We start from the raw sequence: 18,549 nt of genomic DNA, 5'->3' as shown, positions 1-18,549 counted from the left end.
TGCCCTGCAGGAGAGCTCAAAGGGCTCTTGCGCTGCTCACTATTTATGGGGGTAAGATGATTGACTTATAGTCATATTTGCATACCAACCACAGATTTTAGTTTCTTCACTGTGATTAGGTGGGCACATTGCACAATAGCCCTTGTCTATTGTGTTGTTATCTGTCTCCTGAATCCACTTTGAGCCAGATGCAGCCATCATGACCAGACGCATCCACTGCGACCACCACTGGTGGTTATCACTTGAGCAGGGTTACGGGAGACAATGGTCGGGGCGGGGGAGCACACAGTCACAAGGCCCCATGACACATGATTTCATAACAGCTTCAACTCACACACAAACACAACATATTACAAAGGTGATCTGAAATTAAGACATCACCAGCACCTGAAAATTACTATTTGAAAGCTTGCTAAAGTAACTAAATGCATGCAGCAAAACAAACCAAGACCTTTTGTGTCCCAAGCCTGTTAAGATGGTAATCTGTACAAAATTCCTTTCTGATCTTGGCTTGGTTGTTTCCTCCCATTTCTCAGTTCAACAATAAATGGATGATAGTATTTTCTTACTTCACCAGTATGTTCTGAAGATGCATGTTAAGAACATGAAGCACTCATACCACAGTAATGGGGCTGTAATCAGGACAAGACAGACCATTTTGTACTGATAAACTAATTTATGTTCCAGCAATCTCACAAGAGTGTACTTACTTCTCCCCTCATTCATGATGTCTGTAACTCTGCCATTTTAATTAGTAGCTATATCACTTTGCTCCTCAAATTCACTCCAGTCTTGTTAGTGTTCAAAAAGATTCAAGCAATCTATAAATACTTCTATATCTTACACTTGAGTATTTTTTTTTTAATAAAGGTACATATTGCTTGTAATTGGTCTTGTGGTTCAGCCAACTGGCGTTGCAGAATAACTAGCTGGACACGAAACACAAGGGACTTCAGGTGACCACTATGCCAAAAGACTGGATACAAATGGGTAGTGGTTCCAGATTGAGACCCATGTCAGATAATCAACATTCACAGCAATACTGCAACTAAGTTAAGGTTGATATCAAAGTCCAATCTTCATTAAAGTTCTGTTCAGTGTTGGCTGAGGAAATGGAAAGAAGAGAAAGCCGTGAGGGGAAAAAAGTTCCGAGAAGTTAATCTTTTCTGGAAATAACCACCCTACCAACAGGTCATCATAAAACCTGATGGATTGGTTTCACCACACTATACAGAACATAGCCTCTACATCCCAACTAATACAATCAACTCAACATGCAACAGGACCCATCTTACAACAGGTGTTCTTTAGAAATGTGCTCTTAGACATCAGAACACCTGCACACCACTTCCTGTCAAAGTTTCAATCACAGAACAGAAGGTAAAGCAAACAACTACCCATTACTAGAATTTTTGGGGTATACATTTATATCAGAAGAGTATCACTGAACTGACAAGACAGTGTAAGTATGCAGGGTCCCACTGTAATAAGCCATTCTACCTACCTCCTGTTCCTGAAAGAAAAAACCCTGTATCAGGATTATCAAAACATTCTCTGGGATGAATGCATTCCATGGGCTAAAAGACCACAGCTTTCCTGAGCAAGCACACATCCTCAGTATTATGTGATCAACAGAATAGCTGGAATCACAGTTAAATTCAAAGAGCCATAAACATTTATGAAGCTTAAAGAAAAAGATTTCAAATGCACCAATAAGGTCATATTGCTCTAGCTAACTCCCGAGTGGCCAACACCAGTATATGTAAGTTTGCTGTAGTCTGTCGTCAAAGCTGTTATGAACTATCAATACCTCTTTGTCAAATATGGTATCAGCTACCTAAGAGCGGAAATGTTCAATTGTGGGAAGATACCACACAGTAAGTCCACAATACAACCGATTCAGAGTTCTATCCTAGAAGTTTAACTGAAATACAAAAATAGAGTTTGCTCTTAATTTTGCTCTTAACATGAAGAAATCATTCAGTTGGCAGGGAATTAATTTTACCTCAATTCAGCAAAATTTAAGCACATGCTCAAGTCTAGCTTAACCAAGTACAGAAACAGAGTCCACCTCCAAGGATCTTAAGAAATATATGCTTCAAGATTTTACTCAACTAAGACTTGGCCTACTTGTTTTATTTACATAATAAGCAATTTCAAAAAATGTAGAATTTAACTCGACATTTATATAATAAGCAATAGCGACCAGCAATGACTTGCAACCAGCAAAGATAATGTTTACTGGAGGGGCATATGAGCACTGCAAGGTACTATTAATTCAGATGTTGAGAAAAATGTAATTTCATGCACCAATCTTAACTGGTACATCAAAAAAATCACAATGAAGCATCTAAAATAAATGTCATTTGAAGTCAATGAGAAGACACTGCTGGATCTCAGAGGGCTTTGAATCATATCCCAGAAGAAACACAGCTGAACATGCATCATGTAAGTTGTTTTTCAGTCTTCCATTTTTTTATCAGGATAACATTTAATTTCTTGCAAGTTGTTCAGCAAGTCTGTTCACAAACTATTTCTCGATACATTTAAAATAATCTAAGCTAAATTATACATTTCAAGTCCAATGTTATTCACTGTCAGTGTTAAGAAAGCACTATGCCATGACACAGATTCACTCTCATAAGTAACAAGCCACTGACAGTTTCTCATGTTGACAGGTATTTGTTTCTGAAACACAGTGAAAATGTTATCTTAGCAAGTTAGCATGATCTCAGAATCTGCTAAACAGCAAGGAAAATTAGTCAAGCAAGGCCTTCTCTTGCCTTGCTCTCATCCATGACAGCAGGCCATTTTAAATACTTTCAGGACTTCTCTCATTCTAGCTTTCAGCTTTCACAGGTATAAGAGTTCAAACATTTACAGTAACTGCAAAACCCCTCAATCTCACAGGCATTCCATGAGTCAGATGTAGCAGTGTGAAGACTCAAAAAAACAAAAGAAAAGCAAAATTATGGGTTTATTATTTAAAGGGCATGTCTGCAGAATGATCAGCTTAGAGTATCAAGTCCTCACTGCTTTTTTTCTCATATTTGAAAGTAGAGAAGCAAAACCTTTTTTTTCCTATTCATGTCCACCACCTTTTAGTGCTTCAAGTACTAGGAATAAAATATACTTTTTAGGAAAGTTACATGACATGAGATACCAAAGGGAAGGAAGGAAGCAGCATTGAATCACCTTCTATTTTCACCTCAGTATTCTGTCTTCCCCTCAAATAGTGGGAGTGACAATTCCAGAAGTAGAGCACAGCCCAGATATGCTGGAATCACATCTCATTTTTAGAAGCATCCTGTCCTGGTCAACTTTTGACTCTTCTTCCCCCAGAACTCCTGTCTCCCTAGTTGCATGCTATGCTTCTGGGTGTACACAAATATTTTTTAAAAACCTCTGCCTATGTCTCCAGTTGTCCAGCCATTAGTTACAGTTCACTTACTTAGTCACCTGCAATGAGAGAAAGCTGCTTTTCATTGTGGTAGGCTTTATTCATTCCATTGAAATTTAACAGCAAGGTATAATTCAGAAGAAACTGTGCAGAAAGTATTTTTACTATATCCTTGATGCAGTACTAAGCAAAAATCACTGTTACTAAAAACAAAAGGGAAAGCTCATTGGCTATCTTAGCAACGTCTCTTCAATTACTTAATCCTCAGGCTGTCACTACTGTACATTGTCACTGAAACGCACTAACAGTTCTTTATCCCCAGGAAATATATTATAACTCAGATTAATGTGCCTGTAAAATACTAACTTAATGGAAGACTGAATAAGATGAGAAAGCAGGATGTAATTACCCACATTAGCAGGTTATTACCAGGTCTCCTAACTGATGTTTGTAAAGGTATGTGTTTAGACCTTGTTTTCTTGCAAACCAAAATACTCTCCCCAAAGCCAGATTTACTGACCCAAGCAAGAGAATGGCAGAGAGTGGAAAATCCTTACACGCAAAAATACAAGATTAAAACATACTTAAGTACAGTAGCTCAATGACACAGAAGCTTCTTAGATTCATAGAATAGAACCATAGAATCACAGAGTCATTTAGGTTGGAAAAGACCTTTAAGATCATCAAGTCCAACTGTTAACCTAACACTGCCAAGTCCACCACTAAACCATGTCTGTAAGTGCAATGTCTACATGTCTTTTAAATACCTCCAGGGATGGTGACTCAACCAGTTCCCTGGGAAGCCTGTTCCAATGCTTGATAACCCTTTCAGTGAAGTAAAGTTTCCTAATATCCAGTCTAAACCTCCCCTGGTGCAACTTGAGGCCATTTCCTCTCGTCCTATCACTTGTTACCTGGGAGAAGAGACCGACACCCACCTCTTTACAACCTCTTTTCAGGTAGTTGTAGAGAGTCGTAAGGTCTCCCCTGAGCCTCCTTTTCTCCAGACTCAACAACCCCAGTTCCCTCAGCCACTCCTCATAAGACTTGTTCTCTAGACCCTTCACCAGCTTCATTGCCCTTCTTCAGACACGCTCCAGCATCCCAATGTCTTTCTTGTAGTGAGGGGCCCAAAACTGAACACAGTATTCGAGGTGCAGCCTCACCAGTGCCAAGTACAGGGGCACAATCACTTCCCTAGGCCAGCTGGCCACACTAGTTCTGATACAAGCCAGGATGCTGTTGGCTTTCTTGGCCACTGGGGCACACTGCCAACTCATATTCAGGTGGCTGTCGACCAATACCCCCAGGTCCTTTTCCACCGGGCAGCTTTCCAGCCACTCTTCCCCAAGCATGCAGCGTTGCATGGAGTTGTTGACGCAAATGCAGAACCTGGCACTTAGCCTTGTTGAATCTCATACAATTGTCCTCAGCCCATCGATTCAGCCTATCCAGATCCCTCTGAAGAGCCTTTCTCTCCTCAAGCAGATCAACACTCCTGCACAACTTGGTGTTATCTGCAAACTTACTGAGGGTGCACTCGATCCCCTCATCCAGATCATTGATAAAGATATTAAACAGAACTGGCCCCAACACAGAGACCTGGGGGACACCACTTGTGACCGGCCACCAACTGGATTTAACTCTATTCACCACAACTCTTTGGGCTCAGCCATCCAGCCAGTTCTTTACCAAGCAAAGAGTATGCCCAGCCAAGCTGTGAGCAGCCACTTTCGCCAGGAGAATGCTGTGGGAAATGGTGCCAAAGGCTTTACTGAAGTCCAGGTAAACAATATCCACAGCCTTTCCTCGTCCATTAGGCAGGTCACCTTGTTGTAGAAGGAGATCAGGTTAGTCAAGCAGAACCTGCCTTTCCTAAACCCCTGCTGACTGGGCCTGATCACCTGGTTGTCCTGTACGTGCCGTGTGATGGCACTCAAGACGATCTGCTCCATAACCTTCCCTGGCACTGAGGTCAGACTGACAGGCCTGTAGTTTCCCAGATCCTCCTTCCAGCCCTTCTTGTAGATGGGCGTCACATTTGCTAACTTCCAGTCAACTGGGACCTCCCCGGTTAGCCAGGACTGCTGATGAATGATGGAAGGTGGCTTGGTGAGCACTTCTGCCAGCTCCTTCAGTACCCTTGGATGGATCCCATCTGGCCCCATAGACTTGTGTGTGTGTCTAAGTGGTGTAGCAGATTGCTAACCATTTCCCCTTGGATTATGGGGGCTTCATTCTGCTCCCCGTCCCTGTCTTTGAGGTCATGGGGCTGGGTACCTGGAGAACAATTGGTCTTATTATTAAAGACTGAGGCAAAGGAGGGAGGCATTAAGTACCTCAGCCTTTTCCTCATCCTTTGTCACTATGTTTCCCCCTGCATCCAATAAAGGATGGAGATTCTCCTTAGCCCTCCTTTTGTTGTGAATGTATTTATAGAAACATCTTTTATTGTCTTCTATGGCAGTAGCCAGATTAAGTTCTAGTTGGACTTTGGTTCTTCTAATGTTCTCCCTGCATAAGCTCACGACATCCTTGTAGTCCTCCTGAGTTGCCCGCCCCTTCTTCCAAAGGTCATCAACTCTCTGTTTTTTCCTGAGTTCCAGTCAAAGCTCTCTGTTCAGCCCGGCCGGTCTCCTTCCCTCCTGGCTTGTCTTTCGGCACATGGGGACAGCCTGCTCCTGCGCCTTTAAGATTTCCTTCTTGAAGAATGTCCATCCTTCCTGGAATCCTTTGCCCTTTGGGACTGCCTCCCAAGGGACTCTGTCAACTAGGCTCCTAAACAGACCAAAGTCTGACCGCCAAAAGTCCAAGGTTCCTGTGATATCATTCACATCAAGGTCACCTAAAACATGAAGTATTCTGGCTCCTCCCCTCTTTCTCCTTTACCAGTTAATCTCTTCATATATTTAAGGAATACAACCTGAAGTCTTTCAGAAATACAAAACAAAGTAGGCCTTCCTTCACTTAGCATCTATTCGGAAAAGCAGTAACCTTTACTTAAGAGGTTTTTTTAATGTGCATATGATCTAGTAACACTATTAGCAAAAACCATGCCTCCGTAATGCCGTGTCACCAATAAGCTGTAAGTGCAGCAAGCTTTAGAAGTCAACGAGCAGCTTTGACAAACAGATGAACTCCATAACACCTGCTTTTACTTATTCAGGATATAAGAAATGTCTTGGAGCCATTGTTTTCTCTCTTGTTTAGTTAATCTTCAGATCAAATGAAAGATCAAAGATGAAGCCAGTCCATTAATAAAAAAGTAAACAAAAGTCAGAAGCAATACAAGCTTCTTTTCATAGGGTGCTAAATCCATAGCACAGCATCCCTTTTTAGCTAAGTTGGATATATGCTCACAAAGCCTAAGGTGACTCACAACCAATTTTCTACACACATGGATTCATATTCCATGTCCCTAATCCACAAAAGTTCTCTCGTCTCCTTTTAATAAAAGTCAATCCCTAGAGTAATGTATTAAAAGCTTAAGTGAACAGAATATTAAACTCCATCTGAACCTTTGAACCAATTGTCAGTGACATTTCCCCTAACCACCTATGGCTGGAAGTCAAAAGAGTGAAAAATATGCAAATGACTTTACCACAGAAACTAAAGACAGAATAGAAGGATGTTCACCTTTGTTTGCATCACAGTCCATCAAGTTCCCATCACTGCGTTACGCTGCCTGATCTCAGTAAAACAGCGTCATCTGTTTGCTGGATGCTCCAAAGCCCTAATACATTAAAACACAGGAACACAGGAGTGCGCACACAGGAACATAGTTTACCTGTTTGTGGGCAGGTGAGGGCTTCTCATTGGCCAGGGTCCTGAAACACAGAGTCTGCAAAATAAGGGACAAAATATCCATTAGGCCAGACCAGTACTAATTGCCATATTTTCTGAAGAACAAAGAATTTTTTTTAGTTTTGTTTTTTTTTTTTAAACAAAATGGCTCTGACTAACCATTAAACCAAGTAAATTCTTATGCAATACACAGTTTATCTTGCCATCTAGATTTGCGTGTTACCCCTAAGCTTTTCATTCCCTCAGCAGGATGACATGAGATAAAAACATTTTTTCTAGGGACATGTTGTGCAACATATACTCTTAAGGGTGTATTTCTGAATTACACAATACAATATTTGACAGGGAAAGAAAACAGCTTAAAACCAAAGTAACTACCCCTGACATACAAAGTCTAATTGCACATTTCACCATTACCGTGATCCTAATGATTTATTTCATGCTGACACCAAAAAGATTCAACCCAAAATATTGCCAGCAGAATGGGTACTGGCACAAAAAAAGAACTTGCTCTGAAAAGCAAGACTAAGAAAAATGGATACATGGCAACATAAAGGCAAACACAGTTAAATGAGTCCCCACAGACTGAGCACCTTGGGCAAGACACTACAGAAAGACCACAGCAACATCACTTAAACAGCTAAGAGATTTGTAGGAAATTATCTTACTGTATAAATTACATAGTTGGAAAAATGATATGCTCTTGATGCACATTTCCTTTACAGTGTGTAAAAGAGCATACTGAAACTCTAAATAAAAGTCCACAACGCCAAGTAGTAAGACCAAATCAACCTCTAAGTAGTCCTATTAGCTCATGGCAATTGCATTATCAGTGCATAGAAGCAGCTTATGTACTGTCCTGAAACAATTTTAGGAATAAAATGTAAATGCTGTCCCTTGCACTGGCTCTCTGCAAGGGGCAATTTCAGCTTCTCAGGTATGCTTGCAGTCTGTCTGGAAGAGGCAGTGTTCCCTAGCAGAGATGTTGGAGGGATGCCACCCCCAAATGGCAAATCAGAAGTGAGGAGTTGAGTGGGAAGACAGCCGTGCTCTAAGCCTCATACTCTGTCCACCTGCACAAGGGCCAGTAGGTTTCAGTGAACCACCAATACTCTTTACAAGAAAGTGACATTCAAATATTATGGTCCTCATTTTATCTCCTTTTCAGAGTATGAATCATTTCTGCACAATACAGCAAAACAAGGAACTACTTGGACATTTAAGCATAATACTACGATGCACAGCATTTTTAGAGCACTAATTATAGTCTTAATCCTCTCACCTATCAATGTGGACTTGAATATGCCAATGCTTTCACGGAAATGGAAAATTTTCTTAAATGGAAAATTATCTCAATAATGAGCAACTGACCTGCCAGAATATATTAGCTCCTTTCCATAATCATCACTTCTACTCAAGCCACATATCAGTTTTATTTCCAGACCGAATGGAAACAACATGAACTTCACAATAAAAGATACAAACCTCATAATTTGAAACCCTAACCCATGTACAGCTGACAAAATCATAATGTTTCTCTGGGATCCAGGAATACTAGAAATTTCTATTACTCAAGTGAAAAACCATTAGATATACCAGCAGGATCTATATTCCAGACTAATGGCCATCATGTGCATCCTATTTAGATAATGAAGGTTTGCAGCACACAGATAATTAAAGGAAAAGCTGTTGAGATAAAGGCAGGACAGGAAAAAGAAAACTACTTATCTTCATTTAATGCTAAACATATCTAATCGGTCACCTAATAAAGGTATAATATTTGCTAGTGAGATGCCCTAGAAACTTAGGAGTTCAAGGCAAGAGTAGCCTCTGGAGCTGGAATCAACTGAAATAATTTTTTTCCTAAACACATTCAGTATTTGAACTGTTTAAATCACCTTTCCCTTGAAAGGGTTGGAAGAAAAAGGCACTAAACTATTTTCACCCTGCTGTATGCCTGAAGACTGATCAGCATATCAGTAGAATAACATCATAATCCTTAACTCTTGCTCACACTAGAGTTTCAACCATACTGGCAATAAGATGTGACTTCAAAATTATCTGCCACTGAAGCTGAATCTTCCTTGAATATGTGAGCTATGATAGACCATAAAACACATATGTTCTGCAGCAAAGCACTTTAAGTTTTCAAGTGCACCATTTCCCCATTTGTAACATCCATGCATCTACATTAATTTCTTAAGGAAAGCAGTCATGTGAGAAATCACAAGCGTGCTACCCTTGACATTTGGAGAAGAAATTTATGATCAACTCAAGAAAGATGCTTCAGTGGATTGATACAAGTGTCCTATAAAGACCTTCAGCTCGCGCCTACAAAATGGAATCAATTCTACCCATCAGAAAATCACCTTCAGAGTTTTACTGTACTCAGTTTGAGAAGCTCTCAAAAAGCTGAAGGACTAATTTTTGTATGTTAGCATATCATCTATTAGAAAAATATTTGAAGGTGACAGGAACTGCAGGTCTCGGCACTTTTCAGAATCAGCCCACTTTCCGATAGCCACTTAGACTTTAACATTGCCCTCTATATGCAGTAAACTTTCTCCACACTGATTTTTCACTTACTTATTACACAGGTTATCTTTGATTCAGCAGTGCGAGTTACACAGAAGTCCTCTTTGCAACTAGTTTTCTCCCCCCCAGACTCACATAATCTGTTCCTTCTCCCACCTCTTAGGCTTCCCTGCTCTGCCTTAGAGTTCACATGGGCTATTAGAAGACGTGAGGTTACCTCAGGACCTGTTATCACATAGCAACTTAAACATATGCAGGTTATCTAGAACTCAAGTCCTTGCATGCTGCAAGCAAGTAAAGCAACTGCACTACACTATTCTGCCAATTACAGAAATCAAAACCAGTTGCTAATTAGCACTAATACACTTAGTCACCAACAATCCTACTCAGTGACTGGGTTAATGTTTGGGTTCATAGGAAGAACGTAAATTCAGTTGTTTCATACACTTTCCTACAGGTCAAGAAAGCTGGGGTCCTTGTTAAAGCATTTTGCTCAGATTAAAAAAACCTGATCATTACCTCCACTGCCTATTTATTACCTCCACTGCCTATTTATTATGTGACCCTGCAAAAACTCAGTCTTATTTCATCTCAGCCTGTCAGCTATTTTTTCTTTCACCTCCCAATTTACTACAGTAAAATAAACTGGCACAACACAGTACTTAACATAATAGGTTTCTAAGCCCTAGAAGGCTGCTGCTGCTACAGCAACCACTACCTAGAAATGTATCCAAACAGGTTTTGCTGTCCTGTTAGTAAACAGATAAATGCTCCTGCCAGGTTAAAAAGCTTCATTACATGAATCAAATGGCAAGAATAATACATAAGTACATTTTATAATTTTTTGCTAAGCCATATTTATAGTGCAGAATAGTAATTGCATAAAAACAGCTACATGCTATGTATGACATAAAAACAGCTACATGCTAAGTTGCAGTATGTGGCCCAAGGGTGATTAAAAGAGACTTCAGGGCCTTGGGACGGTTAGTAAGGGAATCTGGGGCAGAGGTGATTTTTTCCTCCCTCCTTCCGGTTGTGGACAGTGACATTGGAAGGAACAGGTGGACCCAGTTTATTAATACATGGCTCCGTGGCTGGTGTCAACATCACAATTTTAGGTTTTTTGACAATGGGGTGGCCTACATGGCACCAGGCTTGATGGCGTCAAATGGGAGCTACCTTTCTCAAAGGGGAAAGAGGGTCTTTGCCCAGGAGTTTGCAGGGCTCATTGATAGGGCTTTAAACTAGATGTGAACGGGGAGGGGGAACATATCAGGTTTGCCTGCAGCAAGCCATGGGAGGACACACAATGGTTAGAGGGATGAGGTGCTAGTATGGGCCCTCAACCTGTTGCCCAGGGGTGTGCTGGGGACACTGCACCACAGTCAAAGTCTTGCGGAGATGAGCTGGGGGCTCGTGAGGTAGTAGGAGCCAACAAGGAAACTTTCGTGGAACACCTTAAGGGAAATAAGGGGTGCTCCACTAGGAAGGTGACATGGCCAACACCCAGATGAAGTGTCTCTACACGAATGCATGCAGCATGGGCAACAAACAGGAGGAGTTAGAAGCTACCGTGCTGGTAGAAAGCTATGATCTGATTGCCATTAATGAAACCTGCTGGGACGAATCCCATGACTGGAGTGTGGCTATTGATGGCTACAGGCTATTCAGAAGGGACAGGTGGGGAAGGAGGGGCAGAGATGTTGCCCTCTATATCAAGAAATGGACAGAGTGTGAAGAGTCCCTGTCCCTGAAGAATAGCCATGAGCAGGTCGAAAGCTTATGGGTAAGAATTGGGTAAGAAAGCATATGGGTGAGACCGAGGCAACAAAGGAAACCTTGTAGTTGGTGTTTACTACAGGCCGCCCCATCAAGGGGAGCCTACTGATAAAGCCTTCTTCCTCTGGCTACCGGAGGCTTCATGCTGGCAAGCTCTTGTCCTACTGGGGGACTTCAACCACCCTGACATCTGCTGGAAAAGTAGCACGGCAAGCTGTAGGCAATCCAGGAGACTCCTGGACTGCATTGAGGATAACTTCTTAAGCCAGGTAATAGACACCCCTACCCAAGGGGATGCAATACTGGACCTGATGGTCACCAATGCAAGTGAGCTCATCAGTGATGTCAAGATTGGAGGCAGCCTAGGCTGCAGTGATCATGCATTGGTGGAGTTCACAGTCCTGAGGGATATGGGACAGGTGAGGAGTACAGTCAGGACCCTAAATTTTAGGAAAGCAAAATTCCAGCTCTTTAAGGAGTTAGTCAGTAGGACCCCTGGGAAATGGTCCTCAGGGACAGGGGAGCAGAACAGAGCTGGCAGAGGATGCTTTCCATAAAGCGCAAGAGCTCTCAGTCCCCAGATGTAGGAAATCAGGAAAGGAGGGAAAGAGACCAGCATGGCTGCGTCGAGACATGCTGGTCAAACTAAAGAGCAAGAGGGAACTGCACAGGCAGTGGAAGCAGGGACAGGTGACCTGGGAAGAGTATAGAGACGCTGCCCGCTTGTGTAGGGATGGGGTCAGGAAGGCCAAGGTGCAGCTGGAACTGAACTTGGCAAGGGATGCAAAGAATAACAAGAAGGGCTTCTACAGGTATATCAACCAGAAAAGGAAAGTTAAAGAAAGCATACCTCCACTGATGAACAAGAATGGTGACCTAGTATCAACATACGAGGAGAAGGCTGAGGTACTCAACAACTTTTTTGCTGCAGTCTTCTCAGGCAACCGCTCTCCTCACCCCTCCTGAGTCAATGGACAACATGCTGGGGACCAGGGGGGTAAAGCCCCTCCCACTGTAAGGGAAGATCAGGTTTGTGACCACCTGAGGGACCTGAACATATATAAGTCTATGGGACCTGATGAGATGCATCCCAGAGTCCTGAGGGAATTGGCTGAGGTAGCTGCCAAGCCACTCTCCCTGATATTTCAAAAGTCATGGCAGTCAGGTGAAGTTCCTGGTGACTGGAAAATGGAAACTTTGCACCCAGTTTTTAAGAAGGGTAGAAAGAATGACGCTGGGAACCACGAACCTGTCAGCCTCACCTCTGTGCCTGTGAAGATCATGGAACAGATCCTCCTAGAAGCTATGCTAAAGCACATGGAGGACAGGGAAGTGATTCAAGACAGCCAACATGGCTTTATCAAGGGCAAGTCCTGCCTGACCAACCTAGTGGCTTTCTACAATGGAGTTACCACATCAGTGGACAAGGGAAAAGCAATGCATGTCATCTATCTGGACTTCTGTAAAGACTTTGACATGGTCTCCCACAATATCCTTCTCTCTAAATTGGAGAGATACAGATTTGATGGGTGGACTGTTCAGTGGATAAGGAATTGGTTGAATGGTCACATCCAGAGGGTAGCGGTCAACGGCTCAATGTCCAGATGGAGATCAGTGATGAGTTGTGTCCCTCAGGGGTCCGTACTGGGACCAGTGCTCTTCAGTATTTTCATCAATGACATTGACAGTGAGATCGAGTGCACCCTCAGCAAGTTTGCAGATGATCCCAAGCTGAGTGGTGCAGTTGACACGCCAGAAGGACGGGATGTCATCCAGAGGGACCTGGACAAGCTGGAGAAGTGGGCCTGTGTGAGCCTCATGAGCTTCAACACGGCCAAGTGCAGGGTCCTACACCTGGGTCGGGGCAATCCTCAGTTTCAATACAGGCTGGGGGACGATGTGATCAAGAGCAGCTCTGCGTAAAAGGACTTGGGGGTACTGATGGATGAAAAGCTGGACATGAGCCAAGAATGTGCGCTCGCAGCCCAGAAGGCCAACCGTATCCTGGGCTGCATCAAAAGAAGCGTGGCCAGCAGGTCGAGGTAAGTGATTCTGCCCCTCTACTCTGCTCTGGTGAGACCTCACCTGGAGTACTGCATCCAGCTCTGGAGCCCTTAGCACAAGAATGACATGGAGCTGTTGGAGCAGGTCCAGAGGAGGGCCACAAAAATGATCTGAGGGCTGGAGTGCCCCTCCTATGAGGACAGGCTGAGAGAGTTGGGGTTGTTCAGCCTGGAGAAGAGGAGGCTGCAGGGAGACCTTATAGCAGCCTTCCAGTACTTAAAGGGGGCCTATAGGAAAGACAGCGACAGACTTTTTAGCAAGGCCTGTTGTAACAGGACAAGGAGCAATGGTTTTAAACTAAGGGAGGGCAGATTTAGACTGGATTTAAGAAAGAAATTTTTTACAATGAGGGTGGTGATGCACTGGAACAGGTTGCCCAGAGAGGTAGTGGAGGCCCCATCCCTGGAAACATTCAAGGTCAGGTTGGATGGGGCTCTGAGCAACCTGATCTAGTTAAAGATGTCCCTGCTCTTGCAGGGGGTTGGACTAGATGACCTGTAAAGGTCCCTTCCAATCCAAAGCATTCTATGATTCTATGATTCTATGATTCTATGAGGCATTTAAATTTTAACTTCTTGACACTCCCAGGTGTTAACGTTTTATAACTTGTGAGCAATCTGCTCTTCCTGGGTGACAGTTCATCACAAGTGGTGGGGCTGCCTAACTGCACAGCAAGGTCTAACTACCGTCTAACTACCAGGCAGCTGTAAAGCTCACAGATCAGGTTCTGGTTCTGCTTTGCATTTTTAGAGTTAGAATTAGGAAAACCACCATAAATGGGGAGAAAAAACAGGATGAGTATCCTGTAACAACTGGAAAAAAAAAAGCATTTAAATTCATAGAGTAAGTTTTAGACTTAAGATTCTGGCAAAAAAACCTGTGGAGGCTTTTCCCCCGTTAATTAAGCTTTCACCCTCAGATAAAATGAAGCATGATGACAGGAAGTACTGCGAATTGAGATCTTCACTTAGAAAGTTTTTACTTCAATATACTTCGTACTTTCTTTAAACCAAATTGGGCATCGCCCCTTTCATTGAAATATGAAAAAGGACAATGAAAAGGAAAAAGGAGATTATCTTGGCTGTGAACAGTTCAATGTGAGCTGTTAGTATAACTGCTTTCTTGTTCAGTTCACCTCTTTTCTACCAAGTGGTTTCCAGAACATCTTCACTCACTTCTTTAACGCTCATCCTTCCCACTTCATTACTTAATCCTCTGTGACCAGTAGGTCCAGAGGACTACTAGTCCTATATATGATCACTATCAACAGACTGCATTAAATGCGTAATACATGCTGATCAAGTGAACACAAGGGGCAGGTTCAGAGATTGAAAGAGTCATTATCATAATCACCAGCTATTACACTTCTTTTAACCCAAAGCAGAACAGTAATGATTGCCTCAAGTAACTATCTGATGGGTTCTTAAAAGCTAAGCTCTGAAGCTGGTGAAGGAAAGCTTATTTGCTATTATCACAGCCACTGTGACAGTTTGACAAGAAATCAATAGTTACACTACCCACTGGATAAAAAGAAGAAAGCCTGGTTTGCTTTCAGTGTGCCAAATTCCTCCCACTATTAGGGCACCAATGGATAGACCCTCCAATTACTTCACCCCATCTGCTTCAAAACACTGTTTCATACTTCAGCTCCCCACAGGCTTCCTCCATTTCAACCACTCAATTCCAACAAGAGGGGACACTTCAGCGTTGCAGCTGACAACTCTTCTCCATCCAACAGAATTTTCACCCATAGACATCATGCAGGGTCTAAGCATAAGCTGTTCCAAGAGCACCTAACATGCTCCACCAGATTATTTTTTTTATTTAAAGACTGCACACAAATCATCTCCAGGAAACAGGCTGGCAATAAAAGGCAGTTGCTTTTGATGCATTCATCAGGAGATTAAAAATAACATGACTTATGGCAAATATATTCACAGAAAAATACCTTCTCAAAACCAGCAAATTAAGAAAGACCTAGCTCATCACAAAACTTACAACCTTCATTAGAAAGCTTATACTTTTCAGGAATCATTTCACTTAATTGAAGTCACTGCCAGATAAACATATTTAGGGAGAATCATTTAAAAATTGCTCAAATCCCCTGTAGGCTATCTCAGGAGGCATGTCTGAGCTGAGCACATTCCTAAAAGAGTTTCTGAAAGGGGTCTTATTTCCTAGTCAACAGTATATGCAATATCTGATTTTAAGCAAAGCAGTTAAAGAATTGTTTTTTCTCACCTGTATTAAAATGATGTCCTTTGCTAGGAAAGAGCATCACTTCTGCTGAAGTGGTGTCTGCGAGGATTTAGGGAAGTAAGTTCCCCCTGGCAGTAGAGACCAAAAAGGGAGCAACAGGACTGAAGGATAAATTGTTTTCACAAGTCAACAAATAATCAAGGAGTACAAGCTTCAAACTCCTCTTAGATTCATACATGTTCAAATTCACAAGCCAAACTCATCTCCTTATCACAGCGCCATAGGTGAAGTCAGCTTTTTACAGTACCACATTCTGCTGATTTGCTCAGCATCTCAGTACACCGTAAGGTGCAGCTGTGATCAGTTACCAGCATTTCCTTACAAAATGTCTTGCATGGTGATATATGGCTTGGATGCTTCAGCCTGCTTAACAGACAGGTCCAACTTGGAACTTAGCATCAGTAGAACTACACTTCTGATGTAGGCTAGATTCTGAAATGAAGTTGCTCACACTCAGTGAGCTATTTAAGGGTCAGAAAGACCATTTCCAAACCAATCGCTAAGCTGGTTCTGCACAGTGCATCAATGCACCGAAGTCGCTTATCAGGCAACCTTGTCAAGCAAGGTTGACTTTCATTACCTCTGGCAACTGAGGATATTTTGAAAACAAACTGCCCATGAAGTCAACTCTGCCATCTAATGCTTCAAACTGAAAAAAACATTAACCTACAGTCTGCAGTCTAAAAGGACAGAGGTAACAGCTTTGGTGAGGACTCATTTGTTCTTTATATAGCAATTCAGCACATTACTAAAACTTGCTCCAGACCAACATTTGGACTTGGACATTCCAGAAATGAAAGATCACTAGTTGCAGCCTACACACAAGCAGAGCATGTATCCAAATGATGCTTTCTACAGGTAATATACCACCCTAGAGAGGGGATGTTAAGAGTATTCAGTTCCCTGTCTGAGAAAAGCCATCTGTGTATTAGGAATATGGAGTCCCTTACTCTGAGATTGTCTGGATATAAGACCTACCTAAAATCCCCTGTGAAGGCTGGCTTTCTATCCCACAATCAACGTTCCCCCTGCCCCAGGGAGCATTACCTACTTGCTTCATATTGCTGCCCAATGAAATTGCAGAGCATAATTTCTTTTTAGAACCTAAGCTTTCACTAGCCACAAGATGAGCAAACAGAATAAAACAACTCAAGAACTGTATGCCTGGGAACATGTCTCTGTAAAGCCAATGGGACTCCAGCTTTTAATGTTGCAAATAAAACCAGCGGGTGCAGTACACAGCAGGGCTTTAACTGCAGACAAAGGCAGTCCTTGGCAAAAGGAGACCTAAGCGAAAAAGTTTAACAGTAGTCCAGGCAGGTGATCCTGCCACCGTGGGCTTTAATCTCTAACACTCCCAGACCTTGATTCACGTTCCATTTGATGAACAAATGCTGGCCCACTTTAAGATTACTGTTTTGTGTGGCTACCACTACCTGATAACACTGAAGAGGTAAAGGGTCTCTGCCAGGCCTCAGATGCTGAGGCCTTAATATAACATAATTAATTTTCCACCAACTGGAACTAACAGCTTGTACCAGAAAGATGGGACAGTGATTGCATAGAGCATATTCTGCACCTCTTCAGGAAAAAGCACGATTATTTTTCATTACTTTTTCCTGAGTCCTTTTCCTCTTTACTTTACAGAGGTCACCTGTATCACCTTCTCTTCAGAGCTGTGAAGAAAAAGTACTCATTTTAAGTTTTAAGTTGCTTCATCTGGCTTACTGCTTGAAGCCTGCAGTTATTCCCCTATGCTTTGGCAAATGGTATTCTACAAGCACCTATCCTGAAATCCCTTTCTTACTGGCAAAATTGCCCCTACAAATAGATTTCCCTAGTCAAGTTGCCCTAGGAAGATCCAAATATTTCAGTTACATCACCAGCCACAAAAATCAGCCCTGTGCTAGAAGTTGTTTTATGTTGCAATACAGCACATTTTAAAGTTCCCACTCAGCCAAAGAAGTTGAAGAAATGCGCATTTTCAGCTTGCTTTTTTTGCCGACATCCATGTGATAAATAATGTATGCTTATACTAAAAATTAAGAGAAAGAGAAGGCCCAAATGTCAGCCTAACACTGGACATGTGGAAAAATTAGGGCTGAAAAATTTATGAAGAATGACTGCAGGAAAAAAACAATTGTGGAATTAAGTAACCTGAACCAGAGATAGAATCATAGAATGGTTTTGGTTGGAAGCGGCCTTTAAAGGTCCTCTAGTCCAACCCCCCTGCAATAAGCAGGGACATCGTCAACTAGATCAGGTTGCTCAGAGCCCCATCCAACCTGACCTTGAATGTTTCCAGGGATGAGGCATGTACAACCTCTCGGGGCAACCCAGAGAGGGTGGGTCATGCATTTAAAACATGACCTCACATAATACTTATTCAAGCATCTCAAGCACAATTGCAGACAGTAAGATCAGCCGACTGTGGATCCCTACTTCCATTTTTTACAGACCTGTGACCTTAGGCAAAACCCTTTAACAATGCTATTTGGTTTACAGTATTACCCTTCGCAAAATGGAACAAGAAACATTTTTCAAGACTTACATTAGTTTATAGCTTATACTGCACATTGGAGCAGGAATGTGCTAGGTACAAGGTTTTATAACATCCTCTGAAATGCTAAAGCATTTTGCAATATTATGAAGATAGCTGCAGAGCAGTAGTTGTTTTTGAAAAAGGCTTTAATATTTGAGACAAGCTA

Source organism: Ciconia boyciana, chromosome 5 (assembly GCF_034638445.1).
Source record: "Ciconia boyciana chromosome 5, ASM3463844v1, whole genome shotgun sequence".
Lineage (NCBI taxonomy): Eukaryota > Metazoa > Chordata > Aves > Ciconiiformes > Ciconiidae > Ciconia > Ciconia boyciana.
This window is presented reverse-complemented; position numbering follows the sequence as displayed.